Raw genomic sequence first — 6,382 nt, forward strand, 5'->3', positions numbered from 1 at the left:
GGGGCTCGAACCCATGAACCTCGAGATCATGACCTAAGCAAAAGTCAGACGCTTAACTGACTAAGCCACCCAGGCGCCCCCTATCAAGTGAGATTTTGGTGTCCTGTTTAAGAAATTTTTGCCTAACTTGGGGCACCTGGCCAGCTCCGTCGGTGGAGCCTGGGACTCTTGATCTCGGGGTTGTGAGTTCGAGGCCCACATTGGGCGGAGAGATTCCTTAGAAATAAAATCTTTTAAAAAAAGAAAGAAAGAAAAAGAAAGCTTTGCCTAACTCAAAGCCACACCACCGGCTCTCAATCCCAGAGAGAAACCAGTTTTCTTTAATGGTTGGAAATACGACATATCAGTAAACTTCATGAAATTTGCCATGAAAGACCCGAGTGTTTCTGTTCTGTGCTATGACAATGTAAGAGCTGCCAGTTTTCCCCCAACACGATGCAGCAGGAGCACCACCCTTTGAACATTTTGTGTAAGGAACCAGTTGGGGAGCCTCCCTTCCCGACGTCTGTCCCAGCTGCTGTCATGACCTGTTCTGTTAGAATGCGCGTCATCACATTGAAAACCCGCACAGCCCTGCGCTGCTTAGAACCCACATATTTCCTGCTTTCCTGAGGAATTTAACATTTTGGCTATTTTTACTTATGGTCCCTTTCTTAGTAAGCACAGTTAAGGCAAACAGGGTCAAAGAACCGTCCCTTCCGCATCCCCAGTGCTTCTGGGGCGGACTGTCCTCAGAGCGTCTTTCTTTCTGGCCACCTTCCGAGGGGCCAAGCCTAACAGAGGCTTCTCTCGGCTGCACTGACCCCAGCTGCTTCCGCCTCCCCCTCCTGCCGGCCCCAGGGCGCGCACCCTTGGCTATTCTAGCCCCTTGGGCCCATTTCTAAGCCTCGCTGCCCAAACAAGTCTTCCCAGAGGGGACCGGAGTGGCACCCAACATCACGGGGCTGGGAAGGGAGTCCCGGGGGTGGGAGTTGGACATCGAGCAGCCTCACTGCCAGCTTTGTGGCAGGGGAAGGTGCCCCCAAGGCTGGGCTCCCCGGGGTTCCCAGAGGTTCCGTAGAGCCAGGGGGCAGCCCCCAGGACACCTAGCCAGGGACCCGTTCCCGCTCCGTCCACCTCGGGTTGCCACCTCCTTTCCCCTACGGTCAGTTGGAACTAAAAATATCACCCCCTTGGGTCACTGGACCAATGGACCCAATGGAACCAGCCTGCGGTCAATTTTCGCGTGTCCCAGGGGTCTCAAGAGCAGAGCACGAAAGTGTGGAATCGCTGCAGGTGCTCGGTCGCTTGTCACACCGGCGGGGGGGTGGGGGGGACCCTCAGCATTTCTGCACAGAGGAGCTACTTCCCTAATGCCCTGTGGGCAGCACAGACCACGGAAGCCTCCTGCGATGGGAGAAAGACACTGGGAAGGGTTGTTAGGGACTCGGGGGGCGGGGGTGGGGTGGGAAGAGCTCTCTTTGGCTGCGTCCCCCACCAGTGCCCAGCCTTTCAGATCAGAGCACGGCCCCTCCCCTCCCCTGGCCGCCGCCTCATTCTGGATGCCCACGCCGAGCGGCCTGCATCTGCCGAGGCCTTGGAACCCATCGCTTTCCGTGCCCCGGGGGCCCGCGAGCGGGGGGTCCCGGAGGAACACCCCTCCTCACGCCAGTTTTCTCCTCGAGCGGGGAGCTGGAGCTGGCTCACCTTTTCCCCTCCAGGGCGCTTCGTGGGTTGGGCGCTGAGCGTAGGTGGAAGGGGACAGAGGGGTCCTCGGTGTCCCAGGGTGTGGCGTCAGGACCAGGCTCCTGTCCCAGACCTGCTCTTCTGCCCCTGCAGGGGCCCCTCTCCTCAGCGCCCCAGCGCAGGGAGGGAGGAGGGGACCGAGGCTCTACTCATGTGGGAAAGCCAGCGACTGCCCACTGCAGGGGTGGCAGAGCTGAGTGAGCCCGAGAGGGAGGAGAGGCTGGAGGGAGAAGGAAGGGCGAGCCTGGCACGTAGGAGCTGGCTGGTGGGTGTGTCGATGTGGATGAACGAGTGAGCGAGGACAGGGGCGCCGGGCTGTCAGCGCGCAGGCTGCTGCTGCTTCCAGGAACTTGGTGATCACGGTCCAGAGACAAGTCAGCTGCACAGTTCAAGAGGTTCAATTAAGGTTCAAGGGCAGGCTTGGGGGTATAGCTCAGGGGCAGAGCATTTGACTGCAGATCAAGAGGTCCCCGGTTCAAATCCGGGTGCCCCCTGCTGAGGTCACTTTTGGCTGTGAGGTAGTAAATAAGAAGGAGGCAAATAATTCTGATGCTCCAGATCTCTGAGTCCTGTTCTGTCCTCATCTCTAGGATCGACCACAGAGCAGGTGGTTCCTGGAGGTCACAGCTGGTCATGCTGTGCCACAGGCTTTCCCAGATGACAATGTCTGGGAGTACCCTCATTGCATCAGCAGGAATCTAGACTTCCAAAATGTTCTCTGGCACATCTTCCTTGTGACCTCATTCTCGAGCCTCACTGATGTTCAGACACACTTGATCCAAGTTTTAAAGACATTTTTGGGGGTGCTTGGCGGTTTGGTTGAGTGTCCCACTCTTTTTTTTCTTTTTAATGTTTATTTACTTTGAGAGAGAGGGAGAGACAGACAGCAAGCGGGAGAAGGGCGGAGAGAGAGAGGGAGATAGAGAATCCCAAGTTGGCTCCATGCTGTCAGCACAGAGCCCAATGCGGGGCTTGAGCCCATGAACTGTGAGATCATGACCTGAGGCAGTATCAGGAGTCTGATACTTAACCGACGGAGCCACCTAGGTGCCCTAAGTGTCCGACTCCTGATTTCAGCTCAGGTCATGATCCCATGGTTGTGGGATGGACCCCTGCATGGGGCTCTGTACTGAGCAGGGAGCTTGCTTAAGATTCTCCCTCTCTCTGCGCCTCCCCCCTCAGGCTCTGTCTCTGTCTCTCTCTCAAAAAATAAACATTAAAAAAAAAACACAAAAGAAAATCTTTGTTCGTATTCCTCCCTTGGCCTTATTCCTCCTTGGCCTCCCCCACTTCTTCGGTTCACGAGCTCCTCCTTGTCCCTGTCTTCCAGAAAGCACCCCCTGACTGCCCAGCGACACGGCTTCTTCCTCCCTCTTCCCACAGCTCTCTGCTTGGACGTCTGCCACTCTGTGGAAATCCTTCGGTTCATGAATTTGTCTCCTACTCAGACTAAGTCTCTTTGAGGAGCAGCAATAATGTTTTATTAGTCTGTGCCTTCAACATGGATGGCAGAGCCTGGCACCTACATACTCCGAGAGTGTTTGTTGCGTAAGTGAATGAATGAAGGAAACAATGAGCACCTTCCCTGAGGCTTGGAGTAGGGAGAAGGCTCTCCCTAGGCTGAGTGCGAGGTTCCCAGAAACAACCACTCCTGTCTTGGTGAGAGCAAAATGCAGACACGCAGAGCTCCTGAGTGAAGCGCATGAGTGAAAAGGTGATGATGAGAAGCCACAGATAAGTGGGGGTATAGCTCAGGGGTAGAGCATTTGACTGCAGATCAAGAGGTCCCCGGTTCAAATCCGGGTGCCCCCTCTCTTACCTTTTTAAATACCTGTAGCAGGCATTGGAATTTCTGCCTCCTTCCCCCCACATATTTCCATTAAATTACTGCTCTTTGTCTGGGGATAAGAATTTACGATCTGTACCAGGACCAGCTCCAAGAATCCCTCCCTGAGCATCACGCAGACAATAGCGACCGGGATCACATTTGACTGAAGAGGCTGACGACGTTGGCCCACCTGCCTGGGGACTCCTGCCCTTCATGGCCTGTGGGGGGACCTCTCTTTCTTTCTCTTAATGTTCTCATTTTCTCAACCTTGTTATAATCTCCAGAGAGAAGGCTCTCTCTTTGCTCTTCCTGCCTCCACTCGTGCAGTATGGACATACATCTTCCTGCTCCCCAGCGGTGGTGGCACGGATTAGAGACCATATCAAAGGCAGAGCCTCTGTTCTCTCCCTGGGAGTTTCTCAGAGGTGCTGTCTCCACCACAGACTGAGACCCACTGGATTCTCCCTTCTCCCTCCTTTCTCTCCTGACAGCCTTTCATTTCTTTTTCTTTTTTTAAAATGTTTTTATTTTATTTCTAGGAGAGAGAGACAGCGTGAGCAGGGGAGGGTCAGAGAGGGAGGGAGACACAGACTCTGAAACAGGATCCAGGCTCTGAGCCGGCAGTCAGCACAGAGCCCGACGCGGGGCTCGAACCCACGAACCGCGAGTTCATGACCTGAGCGAAAGTCGGACGCTTAACCGACTAAGCCACCCAGGCGCCCCAACGGCCTTTCATTTCTAACCTGCATCGGTATTTCCCTGGTGAGAATGCCTACAGGTAGACCTTCATGTGTATAATTCTGAAAATGTAGTCAAAATAGTTAAGACACGTGATGGGTATGAAGAATCCTGCAGAACAATCTCCATGTTCCTTAAAGAAGAAGGAAATTTGCAGACATCTCATTAAAAGCCTCAAAGAGCCTTGGGACGCCTGGGTGGCTCCGTTGGTTAAGTGCCCACTCTTGGTTCCGGCTCAGGTCATGATCTTGCAGTTTGTGGGTTTGAGCCCCACGTCAGGCTCTGTGCCGATGGTGTGGAGCCTGCTTGGGATTCTCTCTCCCTCTCTCTGCCCCTCCCCTGCGCATGCATGCATGCTCTCTCTCTCTCTCTCTGTGTCAAAATAAATTAAAAAGCTTAAAAAGCCTCAAAGAGTTAACTAGTTAGATAGGAAAGGGAAACAGAAAGAGAAAGCTCAACATCAGAGGCTGCGTTGGCCTTCAGTGCACAAGAGGCAACAGAGAGCCTAAGTGAACTTCTGGAGGTCTCTCAGGACCAGGGGGATAGAAGTCAGAAATCTGATGGGGCGCGTGGGTGGCTTAGTCGGTTGGGCGTCCGACTTTCGGTTAGGTCATGATCCCGCGGTTTGTGGGTTCGAGCCCCGCGTCGGGCTCTGTGCTGACTGCCAGCTCAGAGCCTGGAGCCTGTTTCAGTCTGTGACTCCCTCTCTCTCTGACCCTCCCCTGCTCACGCTGTCTCTCTCTCTCAGAAATAAATAAAACATTTTTAAAAAAGTAACTAAGAAGTTGTGAAAAGATAACATAGAAATTTTATATCTAAAAATCAATAACTAGCGGCACCTGGGTGGCTCAGTTGGTTAAACATCCGACTTCGGCTCAGGTCATGACCTCACGGTTCGTGGGTTTGAGCCCCGTGTTGGGCTCTGTGCTGACAGCTCAGAGCCCGGAGCCTGCTTCAGATTCTGTGTCTCCCTCTCTCTCTGACCCTCCCATGCTCAGCTGTCTCTCTGTCTCTCAAAAATAAATTAAGAAAAAATTTTTTAGGGGCGCCTGGGTGGCTTAGTCGGTTAAGCGTCCGACTTTCGCTTAGGTCGTGATCTCGTGGTTCGTGGGTTCGAGCCCCACGTCGGGCTCTGTGCTGACTGCCAGCTCGGAGCCTGGAGCCTGTTTCAGAGTCTGTGACTTCCTCTCTCTCTGACCCTCCCCTGCTCACGCTGTCTCTCTCTCTCTCTTTCTCTCTCTCCTAGAAATAAATAAAACAAAAAAAAAATTTTTTTTAAAAACAATTTTATAAAAATCAATAATTAAAATCTCAGTGGGGAAGCCTAGGGGTGGCTCAGTTGGTTCAGCATCCGTCTTTGGCTCAGGTCATGATTTCATGGTTCATGAGAGTCCCCCTTCATCGGGCTCTCTGTTTTCAGCACAGAGCCCGCTTTGGCTCCTCTATCTCCCTGCTCTCTGCCCCTCCCCCACTGATTTTCTCTGTCTCTCAAAATAAATAAATAACCTTAAAAAAAATTAAAAACTCAATGAGTGTGTCCATGGTACTGTCAGTGAATAGTTTCCGCCAAAGGCAAAATCGTGAATTAGAACATCGGAATGAAAAACTCTCCATTATAAAGCATGCAGAGAGAAAAGTACGGCAAACACAGAATAGAGAGTAACAAATTTGGAGGCTACAATGGGAAGGTCTCATGTACATTGAAATGGACTCCTGAAAGAGAAAGTGAGAGAATGAAGTAGAAGGAATATTTGAGAAAACAGAGGGTAAGACAATTTCGTGACTTAGGAGTTATTGGAGTAAAATTGCAGAAAATCAGAGACAGGAAACTGAAAAACATCATGAAAAGAAGACATGTTACTTTCAGTGAGTTCCAATGAGATTGACACAATGAGTTTTCAAGAACAACAATGAAAACCGGAAAGCAGTGGAATTGCATCTACTGATATACCATAATTATTAACATAAAATTCTGTACTCAGGTAATATGTCCTTTATGAGTGAAGGTAAAATAAAGACAAAATCACACAAATGAAAACTGAAAGAACTCATCCACAGTACGCATGCACTAAAGGACATTCTAAAGTGTAT

At 51.6% G+C, this 6,382-nt stretch overlaps 2 non-coding genes across 2 annotated transcripts; both read left to right on the forward strand.

Moving 5' to 3' along the window:
• The first annotated feature begins 2,147 nt into the window (after positions 1 to 2,147).
• TRNAC-GCA lies at positions 2,148 to 2,219 on the forward strand. The gene has a single exon. It is a non-coding gene; the product is annotated as a tRNA-Cys (tRNA).
• A 1,246-nt stretch (positions 2,220 to 3,465) lies between these two features.
• On the forward strand, positions 3,466 to 3,537 carry TRNAC-GCA. Its single transcript has one exon. It is a non-coding gene; the product is annotated as a tRNA-Cys (tRNA).
• Positions 3,538 to 6,382: the final 2,845 nt, after the last annotated feature.

The sequence above is a fragment of the Hyaena hyaena genome, unplaced genomic scaffold, assembly GCF_003009895.1.
Source record: "Hyaena hyaena isolate Hyena2069 unplaced genomic scaffold, ASM300989v1 scaffold_471, whole genome shotgun sequence".
NCBI lineage: Eukaryota > Metazoa > Chordata > Mammalia > Carnivora > Hyaenidae > Hyaena > Hyaena hyaena.